We start from the raw sequence: 25,806 nt of genomic DNA, 5'->3' as shown, positions 1-25,806 counted from the left end.
GATCATTCATGGCAAATAGGGTGCAACACTAAGCCTACACATACCAACATGTGTCAGATTTACAATTTAAGTAATGAAGGAGTGCATGAATAAAAATACTACTTACTCTGACTACCCTGCAATGGTCATTGAACCTTTTCCGACACTGCTTGTGGCTCCTCCTGATGTCGTCCACTGAGAAAACCTCCTCAGCCACGCTGGTCCATCGATGCCTTAGAAAAGCTGGGAGAGGTTTACTAGCACCCCTCCTATTAAAATCCCCCCATCTACCCTGCACAGCTACAATGAGTGCCTCATTCACCTCATAACTAATCTTCTTGGCTCTCTGCCTGCTGAACACTCCTTGCATCGTGGCTGCTCTGTGAAAAATACCTGATTCAGCCCTGGATGCACTCCGCATGTGCGGGCGTACCCTGACAGCTGACCAGAATCATGGAAAGAAGAAAAAAACAAATCGGGGGGGAAAAAAATTGAAAAAAAAAAATTTGCGCATGCACAGGAGGTCTGTTTTTTAAAAAAAACATTGCTAATTTCGGCTCCGCCGCACAAATGCTGTCACGCAAAGCTGGATTTACCGCTATCGCTGGTCACCAGTTGGCAAATTTTGTGACGTCCAGCGATAACAGTACCCTGGCGGTAAAAAAATACCACCGCAAAAAACCGCCGCTATCACAAATACCCGAATTTCTAGCCCTCAGGCTTTTAAACACAAAGCAGCATAGACCGAATATTGCACTCAACTCAGAAGATTGAGACGCACAAAATTAGAAGTTATTTTGTTAACTCAAGCAGAATGACCCACTGATGTGGGAACATGCATTGTGTATTATTTTGTATTATTATACAGACAAGTTGCACACATTTTTTTATTCATTCACAGGATGTGGGTGTCGCTGACAGGCTAGCATTTATTGCCCATCCCTAATTGCCCTTTAGAAGGTGGTAATGAGCCCCCTTCTTAAACCGCTGCAGTCTGTGTGGATTATACTTTGTCGTAGCCATTTGGTACCAACTGAGTGGGTTGCTGAGTCTTTTCCGAGGGCAGTTAAGAGTCAATCACATTGCTGTGTGTCTGGAATCACATATCAGCCAGACCAGGCAAGGACGGAGATTTCCTTCCCTAAAGGACATTAGTGAACTAGATGGGTTTTATGACATTCCGGTAGTTTCATAGTCAACATTACTGATACTAGGTTTTTATTCCAGATTTATTTAATTAACTGAGTTTAAATTCCCCAGCTGCCGTGGTGGGATTTGAACTTATTGCTCCGGATCATTAGTCCAGGCCTCTGGATTGACTAAAGTGTAAACAATCTATCAAAGTTAAAGAAGAGAAAGGGAAAATTGTACAAAATGGTGTTTAAGGCAGTGATTGCCCAAAACTTGTCCAAACTTTGGGAAAACATGCATAAAATGTGTGCAAATAACCACATTGCAAGATATTGTAAATCATAGAATGTGCAAAATCAATATAGACTATGTTCCAGTACCATGAGATAAAGAATACCAGCAACTTAATGATGCCACCTGTACTCCACAACCAAGAAAACTACCATTCCTACAAGAATTAAATATCACCCCAAAATTTTAAGTTCAGGAAAATCAGTATTATTTATGCCAATATTGAATCTATAAACTTCCAGGTATGGATTTCACTTTGCTCATTTTAAGGGGAGTGGGTTATATTCTTGTAAACTGCAGTATGCTAGGGGTCTGATGTTGCCAGCACTTTGATGTACTATAATGGGGTTGGTGTTGCTGTGGTGACTGGCAGATTAGGTTGACAATGGGGCAGAATTTGTGGTCGGTATGACGGCATATACCGCCTTTGAAATTAATGCAAGTTCGGGATTTACGCTTGCATATGCGCTAAATCCCGAACTTGCGATCAGTCAAGTTCTGACTAAACAGATCATCCACTGCGAATATCAAATCCTCAGTGCTGGTGAGAAGTTGGGCTAATTGCCCACCAACCGCGCAGCAATTACGCTGGTGCAAATGGTGCAAATGGCCATGGTCCCTTTAAGGAAACGGGCTGATGACGCATCATCAAATAAGATCACCAAACCCACTTCCTTTTAATTGGCTGGGAACCTCGCAGGGGATCTCGGGAAGATTCTTTTCACAGTGCAGGCTGAAGCCTGGAGCGGGGTCACAACCCGCCACCGACCCCGGCTGGCAAAATCGTGACCATTATCTCAAATGTACTTGTAGTCTCTCAAAGTTCCTGAGAAACTAAGGTGGTGAATGAGCTGTAACAGCAAGCAAGGTTGAGAATGGAAAGCAAGCATTTTTAGTGGGAAAGATAACACACATAACTGTGATGGCCATGACTGATACTAACTGACAACAGAGAAATTATGCCTTTTCAGGGTCAATCATGTCATTAGAATCAGTGTTTGGCCTCCAGGTAGTTCTGACACAGATTGTCATGATGAAAGAACATTTGATACTTTCCCACCAACAGGTTGCAATTGGTTTGATTTCTTTTTAATCAATAACAGATGCGATCACTTCAGCCAAACAGACCTTAAAGAAAGCAATTTGTGCTAATGGCAATTTAGGTCATTGGCTAACTTTTTATTGACTTGTAAAAGCTCCATAATGAGGACTTTGGATGAGAATGCTCTTCACATTGGTCATCTGGAATTTCTATCACCATTTTGTGTGGAAAGATTTTCCAGTTGAAGGTTAAAGGGTCTGCCCTTTATCCATGTAATGTTCTTGCCTTGCTCCTGAGACTGGAGTGTTATAATGATTGAATAGTGAACTAGTAATTGATTAACTGGACAAATAAAAAACTGATTAGACATTTCTTTTCCCCACCCCTATACTTGATATAGTTGGTGGTACTGGGAAAAAATGGATTAGAATACAGATTGTGTAATGAGTTTTGACATTGTAGAGAGAAGTAAGAATGTGTAGAATAAAATATCTGCAGTTAAGGAGGAGCAAGAAAAAAAAGGTTGTGATTGAGAACAATAGAGTGGTTGCAGGCTAGAGATGAGGCAGGGATATCTATCAGATGATGTTTCTTTTTGTATCCTGTTGAGCTTGAGAGGTATTATAACAGTATCCCCAAATATAAGAGTAGGATTTCAGTCTGGATGGACTTGGGATTTATAGAGAGTTGAGTTGTTGAAAGCAACAATCGTAGCACAATAATGTATCCAAGAATTTTAAAGAAAGAACTTGCATTTATATAGTGCCTTTCATGACCTTAGGATGTCCCGTGGTGTTTTACAGCCAATGAAGTACCTTTGAAGTATAATCACTGTTCCAATGTAGAGAAATGCAGCAATTGCACAACAAGATCCGACAAACAGCAATGAGATAAATAACCAGACAATCTGTTTTAATGACAATGGTTGAGGGATATTGGCCAGGACATTGGGAAAACTCTGCTTCTCTTCTTCGAATAGTCTTGTGGGATACATTCACCTGAGCGGGCAAAAAGGGCCTCCGTTTAATGATTCAGGACAAAGAAGGACTCCTGATGGTAGTAGCTATTGCTTGAACTCGCAAGGGCTTTGAATAAAATTGTTTCTGGAGAATTTAAAGGCAGGCCATTTTTATTATTTCATCGAAGGGCAGGGAGGAGTAGTGATTCTGGTACAGGTACAACGGCGGAAATCCAGAAACCTCGGGACCATGTCCATGCCAGATTTTGGGTTTTTCTGGATTTCAGACAAGAAAATCAATAGTCTGAAATCCAGAATCCTCGACCGTATCCATGCCGGATGTCGGGTTTTGCCGGATTACAGACCTTGGCATTTGCTGATCCGCCGATTCACGCCGATCCTCCGCTCCTCGCCACCTGCCGATTCCTGTGGCCCCCCGGCGCTGCATTTTTACTTGCTTCCTCGTCCCTCGCTGCCCGATTTCACCAGCTTGGCCACCTCAAAATGTCCGGTTTTCGGAGAATAATTCCGGACTCTGGACAACTCCATCCACGATGCGCAAAATGTCTGATTTTCGGACAATTCCGGTTTTCGGAGTTCCGGATTCGGGACGTTGTACCTGTATTAAATTGGAATAAGAACAGAGAATTAAGGAACCTAGCTGATGGCCCATGAACTAAATTGCAGGACTTCATGAAGAGTGGGAAAGAAAGCAAGATAAATAAAGTAATTTATGTGCTGTTTAGTTTGTAGTACAGTGAATGTTTTAGAACTTGTTTAGGTAGTGCAAATAAACTGTTCTCTATCTTTGTGTGAACTAAATTGAACCTTTGGACCAAATACCCAATTGTATTGGTAATCATTGATTTGAAGGAGACAGTCGGTATAAATCTCCAATGGAATTCATTACTCCTCAGAGGAGTTTACTAACTCTGAGAGTGTAACATCACAGGACACGTGCACACCATACACCAGCTTAGATGCACACACATGTCAGTGGAGCCATCAGGACAGATAGTTGTGTTGTCACCTGATGCCTCATGGATCACATGTGAGCAAGAGCAGATGCTGGAGATGGGGATAGCGGTGTACATTGGAAGGCGCAGGATGTTCCAAGCTTTGCTCAGCTGGACACAGTTGCTGAACCTCGGGGGCCGTCGACAAAATGAAAAGTGCGGATGGACAATGGCATGGAAGATGACTAAATGGGTCCTGGAAGGGTGGACTCTGCTCAAAGTGCTTCCACTTCTCACCCATTGCCTCTCCCACACACCCCAGTCAGTGCTCCACATTCTGTCCTGATGGCTGAGTCTGCACCTGCACAGGTGCAGGAGTAGCAGTGTTTGGCGGGGCCCTCATGGGCTCCAAAACCCAGAGGACATTGGTGAAGAGCATCTGAGCAGTCAGAACAGGTATGTAAGCAGCCTGCTGCTACCTCTGCTGAAGCCACAGGAATTGCATATTGTAGGAATTATAGAAAAAGGAGAATGAAAGATTATTAGTTGCACATGGGTCTTTTAGACATGTCACAATACTAAGTTATTTTATAAGTTTTGATGCGCATATAAAACTATTGCTTTGCACCAGCTTCCAGTCTTGCCCATTTTGCCTGCAGCCTTCCAACTGGCTGACTTAAATCTGAGCAATGGGTGTCTCTGAAAGTGATTGCAGGACTGCTTTGTGCTGGGTTGGGGGGCACGTATGTTCAGCATGTGGCTGCCAGATGGGTTCAGTGGTGCAACCCAACTATATGATGCCATGATGAGTCCATCTCAGGCAGCAATGTGCTCTGCCATTGGTGCTCATCTTGGTCATCTGAGCTCCAAGGTGAAACAGCGTAAGTGGCACCCATGCTAATCTGATATATGACCTTTAAAGTGGAGATCAGGTTCACAAATCTCCAAAGTAGTGAAAGACACCTCCAAAGTTGTAGAAATCACCTGCAAAGCACTGAAAGCACAAACTCTTAATTGGTTTCAAATGGTAACCCACCACTCTTGAGGGGATTTCTCTCATGCTACAGTAGCACACTTCAGTGAAATGCTGAAGTCGGCGGGTTAGAGCTGGCTTCCCAACGCGCTGTCAATTTAACTACCCACCCACTCCCCAACCCACTCGTTGCTGCTAGTAAAAATTCCGCTCGAGTCCCGATCACCCCTATGCTCGCAGACATACATTGGCTCCCGTTTGAACAACGCCTCTATTTTAAAATTCTCATCCTTGTTTTCAAATCCCTCCATGACCTTGCTCCTCCCTATCTCTGTAACCTCCTCCAGGCCTATAACTCTGATATCTACACTCCTCCAATTTTGGCCTCTTGTGCATCCCCAATTTTAATTGCTTCATCATTGGCGGCCCTAAGCTCTGGAATTCTCTCCCTAAACATCTCCGCCTCTCTACCTCTCTTTCTTCCTTTAAGACACTCCTTAAAACCTACCTCTTTGACCAAGCTTTTGGTCATCTGCCCTAATATCTCTTTCGTGTTTCTGTGTCAAATTTTGTTTGATAATGCTCTTGTGAAGCGCCTTGGGACATTTTTATTATGTTAAAGGCACTATATAAATGCAAGTTGTTCATTTTGTTGTTGCAACAGTACTGAAATGGCCCTAATCAAAGTCGCACATTACATCCTCTGTGACTGTGACCATAGTAAACTATCCCTCCTCCGCCTTCCCAATCAGCCTGCAAGCCATTGATGTGGTTAATCACACCATTCTCCACCAGCGCCTCTCCTCCATTGTCCAGCTGGGTAGGACTGTGTTCGCCTGGTTCAACTCTTACCTATCCAGTCACAGCCAGAGAATCTCATGCAGAGGCTTCTCTTCCCGCTCCTGCACCGTTACTTCTGGAGTCCCCAAGGATCTATCCTTGGCCCCTTCCTACTTCTCATCTACATGTTGCCCCTCGGCGACATCATCCGGAAACACAGCGTCAGGCTCCACATATACGCTGATAACATCCAGCTCTACCTCACCACCAACTCTCTCTATCCCTCACTACTTCTGTGCTGTCAGCCTGCTTGTCCAACATCCAGTCCAGCCAAAATTCACTTCAATTAAACATTGGTAAGACCACAGCCATTGTCTTTGGCCCCTGCCACGAACTCTGTTTCCTAGACACCGACCCCATATCCTCTCCATCACAAAGACCGCCTACTTCCATCTCCGTAATATCTTCCCTTTCCACCCCTGATTCAGCACATCTGCTGCTGAAACACTCAGCTGTCCTCTTGTTATCTCCACACTCAACTATATCCAATGCTCTCCTGGCTGGCCTTTCATTTTTCACCCTCCATAAACTGGAGCTCATTCAAAATTCTGCTGCTCGTATCCAAGTGAAGCTAGCTGCTATGGAAACCATCTCACAATATAAACAAGGCAGCTTCTACAGCACCTGGGAGCCCGAGCTGCTGCTTACAAAACTGCTTGCAATGTAGTGTGAAGCATCTTAGGCCATTTTTCTGCATTAAAATCACAAAATAAATGCAAGTTGTTGTTGTAAATATGCCTTAAATTGACTTGCGTTATTTCAGGGATTCAGGTGGAATAACTATTATTTTGTGTCTCACTCTATCAATGTTTCCAAGCAATGTTGTTGCCTCCACCACGTTTGATTGTAGTTTTGATTGACTATATGGTGAATATTATCAACTGAACATTTTTTTTTTAAACCCTTAAGGTGTATTAACATTAGGATTCTGTTTTTGTTGCGGTCCTTTGCATCAATCCGAAATCTCTGCAACTCACAGCAGGGGAGAACAATTTATTGATGCAGATGTGGCAACGAGGATGATTGGTTAACACCTTGCCACATTTTTGAACTCCTTAAGACAGCCAGTTTCTTCAATCACCTCCAGTTATCTTTAATTGAATATCAACTCAGCCAATCTGAAAGGTCTTGATGATGCACGACTTCAACACTGCTTTCTATTTTGTGCTGAATCTTTGGTCACACTCGGACAGGACTCTGACCCACTCCAAACAAATGTTTTCAAAAGAACTCTAATCCTTTATCAAACTTGTTGTGTATGCATGCCTTTTTACTGTGTGATGTCTGTAACACTGTTATGCCACATTGAATGTACCCTTATTCTGTACACACCTTACCGGTACACCAGAGGGTGCTGCTGCTGGAGACCTAGGGGTTGCCTGCACACGGCAGGTAACCCAGTATAAAAGGGAACTCACAGCTTGTTGTCATCACTCAGGAGCTGCAAATAAAGGACTACAGGTCTACACAGTTTAAGTATCATACCCTGCCTCATGGAGTCATTACTAAAGGTGCCTACATATGCTACAAAACTTTTGAACTCCGTTTAGGTTTCAAAATCAATATTTCTATTTACCTCCTGATGTAGAGGTTCCCAGACATATTCAACAGTACTTCATTTACAATAGAGCACAAATATATTCAATATCATACAAGATTTGAATGCTTTGTGCTAAACACACAGATAGTCACAAATAAAACCATAAAATGCTGGAAACACTCAGCAGGTCAGTCAGTGGAGAGAGGAACAGAGTTAACATTTCAGGTTTAATCAGAACAAACCAGTTCTTTCTGACCAAAGGGAAAATGCTGCTAATTAAATCAAGGAAATGCACCAATTTGATCAAGGACACAATCTAATGTTTATGTAAGTGAAATAAGCAATTTAAACTTTGCTATAACTAATCACTTGAATGTGGATTACTGTTTGCTAGAGAAAATTAAGAACCTAATTAAGAGTTCATATGGGAGGGGGAATCTCTTGTCATCTTTTCATCGCATTGGTGACAAAGGAGTAGGAAGGTGAAATAGCCAAAGCTGATATTCAGCCAGGAAGACTGGTGTGTGAATCCCTGATTGACAGGAGTTTTATGTAAAGGCTGCACTGGTGGACACTAGCCCCATTATCAACACGCTGGGCCTAAACACCACTGCCTTCACTACCATTCCTGTATAGTTTCTCCCAGCAGCAACATTCATATGTCCCTTCTGAGAATAAATATACACAGAATGAAAGTGCAACCAGTTTATTTCCCTAACAAAGTTTTGTGCCTCTGCTTTAATGTTTAGTTCCCCAGTGCTTACCTTTCGTGAGAATGTAAAGAGCATGTCATCTACTTCCTTGGCTCATATTGCTTCTTAGTACCACTTCAGTGGAAAGGGCAAGTGTAGTGAAATGCCGCTGCTACTCAGTGGAGACCTTGTGACTCAGTCATCATAATTTCCCTCTTTATGCGTAGTCCTGAGATGGCCTTGCTAAGACAGTCAGCTCTTCAGCCCTTGCACTGGCTGGCTGCTCCATCTGCCACCTGAGGGGGCCGGCTTGGTTTGATGGCGAAGCCATCACCCTGACAGATAAATGTTTTGTCCATGCCTCATTCTGCCGTGCCTCAGCTGCTAGCTGCTCCTTGCAAATAGCCAGCAATCTGTGCAGGGACGAACTCTTGGTTGCTGCTAAGGAGTGTAAAGCTACTTTCAAGGTTCTCTCAAGGCCTGAAGTGAGAGACTCCTGCAAATTGGAGTCTGAGCTCTCACTTGCAGCACAGTATGGGTCAGCAATGCTCCATTTGTGTGTTAGCCCTCTGTCCTTAGGCACCCCCCTGCAGATGGCCATGGACTTGCCACTCACTCCGTTGTACTTGGCCGGCTCCCAAAAACCTCTCGAATACCTCCACAGATATTGGGGCTGCACTGCTGCATGTTCTCTGCCATTCCATGCAGCAAGCTGTGAAGATTCACAAAGGCCTGCATGAAAAGCTTCTGTTGAATAATAGGCGCAGGTCTGTAGACAGCCCCAGTAAGAGACAAATCCATTACTGCTTGTCTGTTGCCACCTTTGCTTTCTCTTTCTCACTTGTGATGCATGTTCACCAGGTACTTCCTTCACCTTCTCTGTCAGATTCATATGAGGTGAATGTAGGTGAATTGGTGCTTCCAGGATTTGGAGTGTGAGGTGCTAGCTTCCAATTCATTTCTGTTGGTACTGATGCCAATTTTGGTGGCCCCTACACAGGGAGAAAAGGAAGTTGTGTTAACATTAGGCTATGTGAGGCAAGGTTCTTCATGCAGTAACATGCCAATATTGCCCCATGCTGTTGTTGGGGAGAAGTGCCAACATGTTATTGAGTGGTTGAGCTTGAAAGGAAAGCAAGAAGACTTACCTGATAAGGTTATCACAAAACCTCCAAGTTCCCCTTTGACCACTCCCTTGATGGCCTCCAAACAAATCATTTAGACGGTCAGCTCCACGGAAAATGAGGCTGCATAGGTTGGATGAGCTTCCAGCAGTGCGGATTCTCTTGATTATTGTGAGCAGCCTTCTTTTAAAACAGACTCTTTTGAGTGAGGGCACAATGGGACTGGGCTGTGTATTCCCACCACTTACCACTCGGGATTCTTCAGCGGCCCCTTACCCAAGGGCCAATGTTGGCGAGGGCCCAGTAATTTCTACCCCATTACTTCATAGCTATTTGTGGAATCTTACTGTGCACAAATTGTTGCCACGTTTCTATCTGACAATAGTGACTACTGTTGAAAAATACTTCATTGGCTGTAAAACACTTTATAATGTTCTGAACTTGTGGAAGGCGCCATATAATTGCAAGTTCTTTCTTTTAATTGAAGGAATTTCTTTCCTTAAGAGTTATTGCCTCAAAATCACTGTTGTAAATTAAACAGTTGCAAAAATTGATGTCAAACTTCAACATCCATTGGTTCTGGATTTTTTTAAACAGAACATAAGAACATAAGAAACAGGAGTTCGAGACTGCTCCACCATTCAATAAAATCATGGTCGATCTTCTACCTATTTGCATATGCAAAAGGCTTAACACTTGTTTCAGGCATGGACCCTGGATGCCTCTTTTTCTGCCTTTACCAATATGACAGGTGGCGCACTTGTAGTGGCTTATCTGCCAAATTGGATGCTCAGACACCCATTTTGCACCTGAAAAACAGGCACGTGCCATCGAATTTCTAGGCCTGTAACCAAACCTGACCTATGTTGAATGCAATTTCCTAAAAATAAAATGTCCTTAACTTTAATCTCAAATTAAAAGAAAAACACTGAGGATTGAAGACAGACTAGAATTCCTTGCATCGTTGTTTGTTTTTACATTTGAGCATGAACAGAAATACATCTACACCCAAATGTAATGGCTTTAAACCCCCAAAGAGACTTGACAATGTTCAAGAGGAAAAACGTTACTGCAATCTGCTGCTCAATTTACAAGCTAAAGTTCCTCTCCATGGAAATCTTTAGTAAAAGCCGAAAGATTTATACGATCCGCAGAGAAATCAGTGTATCTGCTTTGTATATAACTTCAGCGCTGATGTGACATGGATTGGCATGTGGCGACAGCACATGATAATGGGTCACCCAAAGAAATAGGCATATGAATTCCAACTGTAACACGGTGCACAACAAAAATTTTTACATGATGAAGTCATTTCCACATATCATTTTTCTTCTATGAGGAAGCTGGTCATTCATCTGCAAAATCTGAAGCGCCATTATGGGAGGCTGTGCAGAGTACTACACTCTAACAATAACATGCTTTTTATTCCAAGCTCTAGGGGAAGTGTCACATGGAGAAAGTGGAATGCATTTCATTTGCACTGAAGGTCAAAAGACACTGATATCAGCTGTTTGCTCTCCACCAGAATTTAATCACATAAATCACATTTTTCATTCTTTGAAGAGGTTTTAATTTCTAAAGTGGAAAAAAAACTGAGGAAAGGAAAGCATTTCCCTTTAATAAATGGGAATAAAAATGCTTTTTTTTTAATGTCATTTTTTAAATCTCACTGGTGTCCAGTTTTGAACCCTGTAGTAAGTAGCTTTCAATTTGGATTTCCATGCTGTTTCCCTGCTGGCTGACCCTAGCCCATCAAATCGGAACTGTGGTTCAAATGACTGAATTTGACAAGCTGGTCTATGAAATAGAATTTAAAACTTGACTCCATGGCAAGTTTTTCTCCAAAAGTGGATTTTGATTCGCGAGAAACCAAATGCTTGTAAATTGAACAACAACCTGAAATGGAGACTGGAGTGAGCAATACAGATAGAAATGTGCAGCAGATCTAAGTTTGCAAGTATAGATCTTTGCTTTGTAAGATTTAACATTTTCCATGAGATGTAGTCAGTACATTTAGTCACTGAATTAGTGTGGAACATTTCTCACTGGGCAAAACGGAAAACGTAAAACGGAAGAGAGCGACTAAATTAAATATTGGTCCCTTAGAAGATGAGAAGGGGGATTTAATAATGGGAAATGTGGAAATGGCTGAGACCTTAAACAATTATTTTGCGTCGATCTTCACAGTGGAAGACACAAAACCCATGGTAAAAATTGCTGGTCACGGGAATGTGGGAAGGGAGGACCTTGAGACAATCACTGTCATTAGGGAGATAATGCTGGACAGGCTAATGGGACTCAAGGTAGACAAGTCCCCTGGTCCTGATGAAATGCATCCCAGGATATTAAAAGAGATGGCAGAAGTTATAGCAGATGCATTCGTTATAATCTACCAAAATTCTCTGGACTCTGGGGAGGTACCAGCGGATTGGAAAGCAGCTAATGTAACGCCTCTGTTTAAAAAAGGGGGCAGACAAAAGGCAGGTAACTATAGGCCGGTTAGTTTAACATCTGTAGTGGGGAAAATGCTTGAAGCTATCATTAAGGAAGAAATAGCGGGACATCTAGATAGGAATAGTGCAATCAAGCAGACGCAACATGGTTTCATGAAGGGGAAATCATGTTTAACTAATTTACTGGAATTCTTTGAGGATATAACGAGCATGGTGGATAGAGGTGTACCGATGGATGTGGTGTATTTAGATTTCCAAAAGGCATTCGATAAGGTGCCACACAAAAGGTTACTGCAGAAGATAAAGGTACACGGAGTCAGAGGAAATGTATTAGCATGGATCGAGAATTGGCTGGCTAACAGTAAGCAGAGAGTCGGGATAAATGGGTGCTTTTTGGGTTGGAAATTGGTGGTTAGTGGTGTGCCACAGGGTTCGGTGCTGGGACCACAACTGTTTCCAATATACATAGATGACCTGGAAGAGGGGACAGAGTGTAGTGTAACAAAATTTGCAGATGACACAAAGATTAGTGGGAAAGCGGGTTGTGTAGAGGACACAGAGAGGCTGCAAAGAGATTTGGATAGGTTAAGCGAATGGGCTAAGGTTTGGCAGATGGAATACAATGTCAAAAAATGTGAGGTCATACAGCTTGGAAAAAAAAACAGTAAAAGGGAATATTATTTGAATGGGGAGAAATTACAACATGTTGCGGTGCAGAGGGACCTGGGGGTCCTTGTGCATGAATCCCAAAAAGTTAGTTTGCAGGTGCAGCAGGTAATCAGGAAGGCAAATGGAATGTTGGCCTTCATTGCGAAAGGGATGGAGAACAAAAGCAGGGAGGGCCTGCTGCAACTATACAGGGTATTGGTGAGGCCGCACCTGGAGTACTGCGTGCAGTTTTAGTCACCTTAGTTAAGGAAGGATATACTAGCCTTGGAGGAGGTACAGAGACGATTCACTAGGCTGATTCCGGAGATGAGGGGGTTACCTTATGATGATAGATTGAGTAGACTGGGTCTTTACTCGTTGGAGTTCAGAAGGATGAGGGGTGATCTTATAGAAACATTTAAAATAATGAAAGGGATAGACAAGATAGAGGCAGAGAGGTTGTTTCCACTGGTCGAGGAGACTAGAAATAGGGGGCACAGCCTCAAAATACAGGGGAGCCAATTTAAAACCGAGTTGAGAAGGAATTTCTTCTCCCAGAGGGTTGTGAATCTGTGGAATTCTCTGCCCAAGGAAGCAGTTGAGGCTAGCTCATTGACTGAATTCAAATCACAGATAGATAGATTTTTAACCAATAAAGGAATTAAGGGTTATGGGTAAGTGGAGCTGAGTCCATGATCTTGTTGAATGGCGGAGCAGGCTCGAGGGGCTAGATGGCCTACTCCTGTTCCTAATTCTTATGTTCTTTTATGTTCTTATCTCTACCTGTTTCTGCTTTGCCATTTCACATTACAGACAATTGTTACCTGAACAGTGGCATTTTCTATCTTATTGCTGTGAAATACTTCACCTTTTGGAAAGGATTCTTTCTTTCAGGATATGCCGTGCAGCCTCTGCAGTCTAAAGACACCACAACAATAATGTGAACACATTCTTCCCCTCAAAGTCCTACATGGGCTACATTGTTGTCGTGACTCTTGATTGCAGTCGCCAAGATATCCCTTGAGATATACAGTATAACTCATGCTTTTCCTTTGGCAATGCTTTTAATAATCTGAGAAGATTTGACTAGTCGGAGGAGCAGGAGATCGAGAGGCCTATAAAAGGCGCAAGAGTTCGGGAGTTCGGGCAGTCGGAGGAGCAGGAGATCGAGAGGCCTATAAAAGGCCCAAGAGTTCGGGAGTTCGAGCAATCGGAGGGGTAGGAGATCGAGAGGCCTATAAAAGGCTCGAGAGTTCGGGAGTTCGGGCAGTCGGAGGAGCAGGAGATCGAGAGGCCTATAAAAGCCCTGCGAGTTCGGGCAGTTGGAGGAGCGGGACATCAAGAGGCCTATAAAAGGCCCGAGAGTTCGGGCAGTCAGAGGAGCGGGAGATCGAGAGGCCTATAAAAGGCCCGAGAATTCGGGAGTTCGAACAGTCAGAAGAGTAGGAGATTGAGAGGTCTATAAAAGGCCCGAGAGTTCTGGAGTTCGGGCAGTCGGAGGAGCAGGACTTCTATAAAAGGCCCAGAAGTTCCGGCAGTCGGAGGAGCGGGAGATTGAGAGGTCTATCAAAGGCCCGAGAGTTCGGGCGTTCGGGCAGTCGGAGGAGCAGGAGATCGAGAGGCCTATAAAAGGCCTGAGAGTTCGGGAGTTTGAGCAGTCGAAGGAGTGGGAGAGCGAGAGGCTTATAAAAGGTCTGAGAGTTCGGGAGTTCGGGTAGTTGGAGGAGCGGGAGATCGAGAGGCCTATAAAAGGTTTGAGACTTCGGGAGTTCGGGCAGTCGGAGGAGCCAACTGCTGCAGAGGCAGAAGTTAAACAAAGAAGTAAAAAGAAATCGAAGTGTCACATCACAGCCAAGCGGGTAAGTGATTGGCTGGTGAATTGGTGAGTATTTTCCTTTTTTCTTATCAGTAGGAAACCTTTGGCAGGGTTGCCAAATTAAGTTAATCTAAGGGTTCAGTCATAGCAGGAGAGCCCAGACCGTGTCATGCTCCTCCTGTGCTATGTGGGAAATCAGGGACGCTTCCAGTGTTCCTGACTGCTATATGTGCAGGAAGTGTGTCCAGCTGCAGCTCTTGACAGACCTCATTGCAGCACTGGAGCTGCGCGTGGATTCACTCTGGAGCATAGGCGATGCTGAGGATGTCGTGAATAGCACATTTATTGAGTTGGTCACACCGCAGGGAAAGGTTACACAGGCAGATAGGGAATGGGTGACCAGCAGGAAGACCAGGGGAAGGAAGGTAGTGCAGGGGTTCCCTGTGGTCATCTCCCTCCAAAACAGATATACCGTTTTGGGTACTGTTGGGGGAGATGGCTCATCAGGGGAAGGTAGCAGTAGCCAAGTTCATGGCACCATGGGTGGCTCTGCTGCACAGGAGGGCAGGAAAAAGAGTGGGAGAGCAATAGTTATAGGGGATTCTACTGTAAGGAGAATAAATAGACGTATCTGCAGCCGTAAACGAGACTCCAGGATGGTATGTTGCCTCCCTGGTGCATGGGTCAACGATGTCTCGGAGCTGCTGCAGGGCATTCTGGAGGGGGAGGGTGAACAGCCAGCTGTCGTGGTGTATGTAGTGTAGGGGAGGACGAAAACCCCCTCATTTTACCCAGAAGGAAAAGGGCTGTGGGATCAGTCTGTGCTGTGAATTGAAACCGATGGAAGGAAAACTTTGGGATACAAATGGAGACCCCCCCCCAGTGTTTGGACTCATAGGAAAGGGAATTTAATTTGGAACTATCTACCAGAAAGTTTGAAATCCTAAAGTGCACATGGAAGAAACTACGAACTTTAATCGAATTTGGGATTTTTTAAAAGGTCTGCAAGAAAAGGGGTGGAGTCAATATCAAAAGGGCCAGTTTGGACATTGGAACTAATCAAATTGTCTGGGAACTGTATACCCTCGAAACCTGCCCCTTGAAAACATTAGCATTTAAACAATGCCACATACATATTCCAACACCTTTTTCATCAGGCATAGAAATATCTGGCTCAGGCCAGACTAGCACAATGGCTACAGGAGGCCAATGCAATCAACACCCACTCAAACCTTGAGTAGGTTAAGATCAGTGGGAAAAAAAACCTAAAAACCTCAAACTGCTGCATTTTTCAAAATCAAAAGTCCACCAATGAGAAGAATCGACTTCAGCAGGAGAGGCGGACTGGATAATCTGGCTATAAAAAAGGGGTTTCTGACGTCGTGAAAAAAAGAAGTGATGATTTTCCCTGCCCTCGTGATTCAACAACCACAACCACAAGCCTCTCGACACTGAAGGAAAACCAGTATCCGAAGACACCGAAGATAGAAGAAACAAACCACCAGACTGCGGAAGGCACAGTAGTGAGTATAACCTCCGGTCCCCAGAACTCCCAACTCAGTTAGGCCAGGAAAGGTGGGAGGTTGGGCATTGTACTGCTAAACTGGTGTAAAGATTTTCGTTGGGTCCGTTTTAGTGGGATTTAGGGGGATTGTTTTGTTGGTGTATTGCTGTTTGTTGAGTTACACCTTGTCAAATAAATTGGAAGCCTAAAGTTCCTCTTGGAATCACCTTGTCTCAGTTCTATTGTATTACATCTCCTGATCGTGAGTCTTATGTCAGAACCGTGTAAGGGAAGCTAGGAGCGCCTCGAAAATGCTCAACTGTGTGTCACAGGCTAGGGAAGAAGGGGTTAGGAGTGTTTGACACTCACAGGTGCCTCACAGGCTAGGCATAAGCTGTGGGGACGCACGAGTCTCAAAACCCCCTTCATAAGCTGTGGACACAGTCTCTCCAGGGGTGCTCTTGCAGCACTCAGGGTACCTCACAGGCCAGGCATAAGCTGTGAGGGCAGAAGCCCAGAGAGAGACACCCAAGGCACAACAACAACCCTGTGAAAACCCCTTACAGTAGGTACCAAAGATATAGGTAAAAAATGGGATGAGGTTCGACAAGCTGAATTTAGAGAGCAAGGAGTGAAATTAAAAAGTAGGACCTCAAAGGTAGTAATCGCAGGATTGCTACCAATGCCACGTGCTAGTCAGAGTAGGAATAGCAGATAGTTCAGATGAATACGTGGCTTGAGGAATGGTGCAAGGAGGAGGGATTCTAATTCCTGGGACATTGGAATTGGTTCTGGGGGAGGTGGGACCAGTACAAACCGAACGGTCTGCACGTGGGCAGGACCGGAACCTATATCATAGGCGGAGTGTTTGCTATTGTTGTTAGGGAGGGTTCAAACTAATATGGTGGGGGATGGGAATCTACGCAGGGAGGCAGAGGGAAGTAAAAAGGGGGCAGAAGCAAAAGGTGGGAAGGAGCCAAATAAGAGTGGAGGGCAGAGAAATCAAAGGTAAAAATCAAAAAGGGCCACATTACAACATAATTCTAAAAGGACAAAGAGTGTTAAAAAAACAAGCCTGAAGGCTCTGAGTCTCAATGCGAGGCGCATTCATAATAAGGTGGATAAATTAACTGTGTAGACAGCTGTTAACGGATATGATGTAATTGGGATTACGGAGAAATGGCTCCAGGGTAACCAAGGCTGGGAACTCAACATCCAGGGGTATTCAATATTCAGGAAGGATAGGCAGAAAGAAAAAGGAGGTGGGGTAACGTTGCTGGTTAAAGAGGAGATTAACGCAATAGTAAGGAAGGGCATTAGCTTGAATGATGTGGAATCTATATGGGTAGAGCTGCAAAACACCAAAGGGCAGAAAACATTAGTGGGAGTTGTGTACAGACCACCAAACAGTAGTAGGGAGGTTGGGGATGGCACCAAACAGGCAATTAAGGATTCATGCAATCAGGGTACAGCAGTTATCATGAGTGACTTTAATCTACATATAGATTGGGCTAACCAAACTGGTAGCAGTACTGTGGAGGAGGATTTCCTGGAGTGTATAAGGGATGGTTTTCTAGACCAGAATGTCGAGGAACCAACGAGAGAGCAGGCCATCCTAGACTGGGTCTTCTATAATAAGAGTGGATTAATTAGCAATCTGGTCGTGCGAGGCACCTTGGGGAAGAGTGACCATAATATGGTAGAATTCTTCATTCAGATGGAGAGTGACAGAGTTAATTCAGAGACGAGGGTCCTGAACTTAAAGAAAGGTAACTTCAATGGTATGAGATGTGAATTGGCTAGGATAGGCTGGCGAATGATACTTAAAAGGCTGATGGTGGATAGGCAATGGCAGACATTGAAAGATCACATGGATGAACTAAAACAATTGTACATCCCTGTCTGGCGTGAAAATAAAAAGGAGAAGGTGCCTCAACCGTGGCTAACAGGGGAAATTAGGGATAGTGTTAAATCCAAGGAAGAGGCATATAAATTGGCCAGAAAAAGCAGCAAACCTGAGGACTGGGAGAAATTTAGAATCCAGCAGAAGAGGACAAAGGGTTTAATTAGGACGGGGAAAATAGAGTACGAGAGTAAGCTTGCAGGGAAGATAAAAACTGACTTCAAAAGCTCCTATAGATATGTGAAGAGAAAAAGATTAGTGAAGACTAATGTAGGTCCCTTGCAGTCAGAATCAGCTGAATTCATAATGGGGAACAAGGAAATGGTAGAACAATTGATCAAATACTTTGGTTCTGTCTTCACAAAGGAAGACACGAATAATCTCCTGAAAATACTCGGGGACTGAGGGTCTAGCGAGAAGGAGGAACTGAAGGAAATCCTTATTAGTCAGGAAATTGTGTTAGGGAAATTGATGGGATTGAAGGCCGATAAATCCCCGGGGCCTGATAGTCTGCATCTCAGAGTACTTAAGGAAGTGGCCCTAGAAATAGTGGATGCATTGGTGGTCATTTTCCAACATTCTACAGGCTCTGGATCAGTTCCTATGGATTGGAGGGGAGCTAATGTAACCCCACTTTTTAAAAAAGGAGGGAGAGAGAAAACAGGGAATTATAGACTGGTTAGCCTGATATCAGTAGTGGGGAAAATATTGGAATCAATTATTAAAGATGAAATAGCAGCGCATTTGGAAAGCAGTGACAGGATCGGTCTAAGTCAGCATGGATTTATGAAAGAGAAATCATGCTTGACAAATCTTCTATAATTTTTAGAGGATGTAACTAGTAGAGTGGACAAGGGAGAACCAGTGGATGTGGTGTATTAGGACTTTCAAAAGGCTTTTGACAAGGTCCCACACAAGAGATTGGTATGCAAAATTAAAGTACATGGTATTGAGGGTAATGTATTGACGTAGATAGAGAACTGGTTGGCAGACAGAAAGCAGAGAATCAGGATAAACAGGTCTTTTCAGAATGGCAGGCAGTGACTAATGGGTTGCCGCAGGGCTCAGTGCTGGGAACCCAGCTATTTACAATATACATCAATGATTTAGATGAAGGAATTGAGAGTAATATCTCCAAGTTTGCAGATGACACTAAGCTGGCTGGTGGTGTGAGCTGTGAGGAGGATGCTAAGAGGCTGCAGGGTGACTTGGACAGGTTAGGTGAGTGGGCAAATGCATGGCAGATGCACTATAAATGTGGACAAATGTGAGGTTATCCACTTTGGTGGCAAAAACACGAAGGCAGAATATTATCTGAATGGTGGCAGATTAGGAAAAGGGGAGGTGCAACGAGACCTGGGTGTCATGGTACATCAGTCATTGAAAGTTGGCATGCAGGTACAGCAGGCGGTGAAGGAAGCAAATGGCATGTTGGCCTTCATAGCTAGGGGATTTGAGTATAGGAGCAGGGAGGTCTTGCTGCAGCTGTACAGGGCCTTGGTGAGGCCTCACCTGGAATATTGTGTTCAGTTTTGGTCTCCTAATCTGAGGAAGGACATTCTTTCTATTAAGAGAGTGCAGCGAAGGTTCACCAGACTGATTCCAGGGATGGCTGGACTGACATATGAGGAGAGACTGGATTGATTGGGCCTGTATTCACTGGAGTTTAGAAGAATGAGAGGGGATCTCATAGAATCACATAAAATTCTGATGGGACTGGACAGGTTAGATGCAGGAAGAATGTTCCCAATGTTGGGGGAGTCCAGAACCAGGGGACGTAGTCTATGGATAAGGGGTAAGCCATTTAGGACTGAGATGAGGAGAAACTTCTTCACTCAGAGAGTTGTTAACCTGTGAAATTCTCTTCCGCAGAGAGTTGTTGATGCCAGTTCATTAGATATATTCATAAGGGAGTTAGATATGGCCCTTACGGCTGAAGGAGATAAAGCAGGAAAGGGGTACTGAGGTGAATGATCAGCCATGATCTTATTGAATGGTGGTGCAGGCTCGAAGGGCCGAATGGCCTACTCCTGCACCTATTTTCTATGTTTCTATGTTTCTATGTTTTTACCAAAATTCCCTGGATTCTGGGGCGGTACCAGCAGATTGGAATACTGCAAATGTAATGCCCCTATTTAAAAAAGGAAACAGGCAAAATGCAGGAAACTATCGACCAGTAAGCCTAAAGTTTGTCATTGGTAAAATACTGGAGTCCATTATTAAGGAAGGATTTGGATAAGCATAATTCAGTCAAGCAGAGTCAGCATGGATTTATGAAAGGGAAGTCATGTTTGACAAATTTGCTGGAGTTCTTTGAGGATGGATAGGGTGTAACGAACAGGGTGGATAAAGGGGAACCAGTGGATGCGATGTATTTGGACTTCCAGAAGGCATTTGACAAGGTGCAACATAAAAAGTTACTGCACAAGATAAAAGTTCACAGGGTTGGGGTTAATATATTCATATGGATAGAGGATTGGCTAACTAACAGAAAACAGAGTGTCAGGATAAATGGTCATTCTCGGGTTGGCAATCAGTAATGAGTGGGGTGCCGCAGGGATTAGTGCTGGGACCCCAACTTTTTATAATCTATGGTAACGACTTGGATGAAGGGAGTGAGTATAACATAGCCAAATTTGCTAATGATATAAAGATGGGAGAAAAAGCAATGTGTGAGATAGGCTAAGTGAGTGGGCAAAAATTTGGCAGATGGAGTGTAATGTTGGAAAGTGTGAGTTATGCACTTTGGCAAAAAAAATCAAAGTGCATGTTATTATTTAAATGGAGAAAGATTGCAAAGTGCTGCAATACAGTGGGATCTGGGGTTCCTGGTGCATGAAACACAAAAATTAGTATGCAGGTATAGCAAGTGATCAGGAAGGCCAATGGAACCTTGGGGCTAGATTTTACACTTTTGTGTAGACCACCCAAAAATTGGCGGTATTTCTGGCGTGGGCGGTAAAAATGCGTTTTCAGATCGCCGGCTTGTTGCCTATTCTCAAAGCCCTGAGTCTCACAGATGCGGTGGTTGAAACACCTCAACCCACTTCGAATGGCTATCAATCACAATGAACAATTGTTGTCCTTCTAACTCAGCAAAATCAATATGTAGCCTTTGCCACACCCTGGGAGGCCATTTCCATGGCTGTAATGGTACTGGTGATGGTTGCTTGTTTACCGATTGACATGTCGTACACTGACTCACGATGTACTCTATATCTTTATCAAGACCTGGCCACCATAAATAACTGCGTGCAAAACTCTTGGTCAAGCACATTCCCGGGTGCTGGTCATGAAGGTCTCCTAATAATTTGGACTAAAATTTATTTGGTATAACTACTCTTGCACCCCACATGATACAATCTTTATCAACTGATAATTCATTCCTACAAATGAAGAATGGATGTGTAGCTTTGTCTGTTACCTGTTTTGGCCATCCATTTGCAATATACTCATACATCTTTGACATCACTGGGTCATGTTTGATTGCTCTACCAATCTCTTCAGCTGTGACTGGCAGTTAATCAATGTATGAATAATAAAACACTTCTTCCCTATCAGGTGTAACTTGTGATGGGGAAGGCAATCTAGACATTGCATCAGCATTACTGTGATCAGCTGATCGTCTGTATTCAATATCATATGTATATGCTGACAAAATCAAAGCCAATCTCTGCAATCGGGCTGCAGCTAATGTTGGAACTGGGGACTTTGGATGGAGGATTGCTGTTAGGGGCTTATGGTCCGTAATGATGGTAAACCTACGACCATACAAGTATTTGTGAAACTTCTTGACCCCAAAAATTAATGCCAAAGCTTCCCTTTCAATTTGCGCATAATTGCACTCACTGGCACTGAGAGTGCGTGAAGCAAAAGCAATTGGTCTCTCCTCCCCAATATGTGATACATGAGAGATCACTGCCCCAACTCAATACGGAGAGGCATCACATGCTAGCTTAATCTCCTTAGATATGCCATAGTGAACTAACATGGTGCTCTCCACCAATTTGCTTTTACACTCCTTGAATGTTGTATCACATTCTTTTGACCACTTCCAATGGACCTGTTTTTTCAAAAGTTCATTCAGTGGATGTAATACTTAGCCAAATTTGGTAGGGACTTCCCATAATAGTTCAAAACACCCAAGAATGAACGAAGTTCAGTGCCATTCCTGTGAGTGGGTGCATTTCTAATTGCATCCAATTTTTCCATGGTTGGATGTAAACCATCTTTGTCTACTCTGTACCTTAATTACTCCACTGAGTTTTTAAATAACTCACACTTACGAGAAGACACTCGTACTCTGTGCTTCTCTAGCCATTTGAGGACTTCATTCAATATGTTATTATGAATTTGCCTATTTGCTGCTGAAATTAGTATGTCATCCAAATAACATACTACCCCTTCAATACCTTGCAAAATCTGGTTCATCACCCCTTGGAATATGACAGGGGCGGAAGACACTCCAAACGGTAGCCTATTAAATTGATATAGGCCTAGATGAGTATTTATAGTCAAACATGACTTGGACTCGTCATCTAGTTCAAGCTGTAAGTAGGCATTCATAAGATCCAGTTTTGAGAAGGTCTGACCACCTGTCAGTGTTATGAACAAATCTTCTATATTCAGCAATGTATTGGGGACATTACCCTCTAGAACCTGGTTTACGGTTACTTTATAATCACCACACAATCTTACCTACTATCGGACTTAGGTACAACAACAATGGGTGTAGCCTAATTACTTCGATCTATCTTACAAATAATGTTCTCAGTCTCTAGTCTTTTGAGTTCTTGCTCAACTTTTTCCTTGAGTGCATATGATACGGAACGTGGCTTGTAGTAAACCGATCTAGCGTCCTTCTGTACCCTGACAACTCGCCTTGAAGCCTTGGATCGGAATGCCCGTTTCACAGAACACCTTCGGATACTTCTTGATAACCTCATCCGTTGATGAAAATCTCGCTTCCACACAGAAAATCTTACTCCAATCCAGCTTCAGTGAGCTCAATCAATTTCTTCCTAGTAAGGCAGACTTGTCTCCTTTCACTACTATTAGAGGCAAGTTCTGAAATTGATCTTTATATTTCACTGGTATGGTGATATGACCTACCACAGGAATTTTCTCTCCCGAGTAGCCTCGCAGCTCTATTTTGGATTTCTCCAGTTGAAAAGTCACGGTATAGTGACTCCGGTACTACAATCACGGATGCACCCGTGTCAATTTCCATTGGTATCTTGAATCCCGCAACATCTATGTGGATTTTGATGTTTTCCGAATGGCTGTCCGTTAACCTTGTGCTCCTGATGATGTGTAACTCTAACATCTCCTCGTCCTGATGTTGTTCTTCCATGCTATGTAGTCTCTTGGGATTTCTACTCATAGCTTTGAACGCTGGACTCATAGCTTTAAAAACTGGTTTACCCTTCAGTCGGCATGCCTTTGCTAGATGCCCAGTCTTCCTGCAGTAGAAACACTCTACCTTCACATATGGACAACTTTGAGCAATGTGTTGTCCCAGGCACCTATAGCACAACTTCAACGCTCTGGTAGAATTTCCAGTTTCTGAGACTTTCGGCCATGCCCATCTTTTATCTTGAACGTGCAGGTGATTTACCTCAGTTGACTGACAACCGTAATCATTATTTAATTCTCGGGAATATTGTTCGGCCATGCCCATCGACCTCGCTGTCTGACAAGCAATCTCAAAAGTCAAGTCATCCGTCGTCAATAACTTCCTTCTGATCGCATCATTTTTCACCCCACAAATTTCTAATGGTTTGGGGTTATAGTGCTGCTCCAGCTTTGTTAAAATCTCTTTAAGCATTGTGTCCTTTGGCTCATCAGGCACAAGCAGATTCACAAGAGTGTCATATAATGCCGGACCTGCCTCCGATAAGAAGATCGCTTTCTTACATTCCAACACAGCCCGGTTCTGGACTGCATTGTCTGGAACTTCGATTATGTTATTTGCAATGAAATACAATTCTAGCTGATCCACATATGCTTTAAAATGTTCCCGGTCGTGTCTATATTCCCCCAAATGTCCCAATACACCTGCCATTTTAATCTCTAGCTGTTCACACCGTGTGCTGTATTTTACCTCGGATTTTGTAGCATTTTTCCAAAGACAGAAACTTCCAAAGTCTCTCTGACAGCTGCCTGAATCCTTCACCAACAAAATTTAAGCTTTAATTCATCTGAAAAATCCCATCTTCCGTCGCCAAATGTGATATATTCACAGAGCACAGCACACACAGCTTTCTAACATGGCAGGCAGCTCTCTCGGAAGTCTCCGGAAATCTGCCTAATTCTGTTTATTATTAACCCCACACTTGCAGTACACAATACGTCCACATCTACAGTGTGGAGCTACAAACATTACAAGCTTACAGATATTACATCGGCCTTGGCAGGGGAGTCATCAGCCAGGTGGCGAGGCCATTTCGGTTGTCACCAAGCATCCAGCATTGTCCTTGTGGCTGACTCTTAAACATGTCAGAGACAGCGCTCTCACGCAGGATGTGAGCCTCATCGAAGCTGCCTGGACATTTGGCATTCACTGCCATTATTATCTGGTTGTGGTCAACAACTAGTTGGACCTTCAGGGAGTGAAATCCTTTTCTGTTACGAAAAAGCTCTGGGTCCTGAGAAAGTGGTCGTATGGCGATATGAGTGCAATGTGTTTCTCCCTGCACCCTGGGGAACTTAGCAATGTGGTAGAATGCTCCAACCCTGTCAGTCTGAGCCTCCGTGGTCACGATGGCCTCGCGTACAGGGTCTCCATGACTTGTCTAATGCAGCGATGGGTGGCATGGTGAGACAGAGGGGAAATCTCGACCGCGAAGGCCCGAAAGGAACTGGACGTGTAGAAAGATAGTGCCGTGGTGATCTTGACCTCGACCGACACTGATGTCCTGATGGCAGGCTGCATATGTGGCCTGATGAGCCCACATATTTCATTGATCATCACCTTGTGGAAGCGCAGTCTCCGAAGGCAGGTCTGCTTGGATACGTCGAGGTAAGACCTCTTCTCCCTGTAAGTGTGGTGTGTGTATGATCTGGACCTCCTCCTCATTCTGGCAAGTCTTAAATTGGGCACATAATGATGTGCGTTAGACATTGAGCAATTTGCACTCTGCAGCAACTGCGTATTAATCGATGCAGACTGAGAAATGGCTGGCCCCATTGCAATGAAAGTATAATAGCGATTGATCAGAAGCAATAATTTCCTCACTAAAATCATCATCATCATATGCAGTCCCTCGAATCGAGGATGACTTGCTTCCACATCAAAAAGTTCACAGATGTTTCAATGAAGGACCTAAAATTCCAGGTCCCGAACTAAATCTTGAAGGGTGGAAGATGCCTGTGCATGGATTTTTTTAACGTATGATGTCCGTTGCACCCCAGCCACCACAGGGGCTTGACAGAGCTAGGTCTTGGTCCAATAGCAAGGATTAACCAAGACGACTGGAGACCAGCTCTGCTGCACGGGCCTGGTGCACACACATATCGCAGTGTGGGTTGGCCCATGCTGTCCCTGGGCCCTCGCCTCTTCTGGGCCCTGATCACGGATCATGTCCCTCTACAATCTGTCGCCGCTCCTTCGCCCTGACCTCACCACTCCTGCTGTATCTGCCAACGTCCCAATCACCTACCTGGATCTTGGTGACATATCTCTTCACTGCCGTTGCTCTCCTGCTCCAGCACGTGCTGCTCCCTGGAGTGGTATGCTGCCACGCTGCACCTTCCACTTTCCGGCCTGCTCTGATGGTGCTTGCAGGCCGAGGGCCACTCAGCCTGCTGGGCTAGGCTGCTATACTGCTCCTGCTTCAACCTGCTTCAATGACTTTTCCTTGGATTTGCCTCCCTACATGCCTTCACCTCCCGACCTCACTAAAATACACCCACATTAAACCCCCAATAGTTCAGAGTCTGAAAATATGTCTATTG

The 25,806-nt window shown here is 43.9% G+C and overlaps 1 pseudogene; it reads right to left on the bottom strand.

The window, feature by feature from the left end:
* Positions 1-10,564: 10,564 nt before the first annotated feature.
* Positions 10,565-10,694, bottom strand: LOC139267652 (U5 spliceosomal RNA; annotated as a pseudogene).
* Between the last annotated feature and the right edge of the window lie 15,112 nt (positions 10,695-25,806).

The sequence above is a fragment of the Pristiophorus japonicus genome, chromosome 7 (genome assembly GCF_044704955.1).
Source record: "Pristiophorus japonicus isolate sPriJap1 chromosome 7, sPriJap1.hap1, whole genome shotgun sequence".
NCBI lineage: Eukaryota > Metazoa > Chordata > Chondrichthyes > Pristiophoridae > Pristiophorus > Pristiophorus japonicus.
This window is presented reverse-complemented; position numbering and strand designations above follow the sequence as displayed.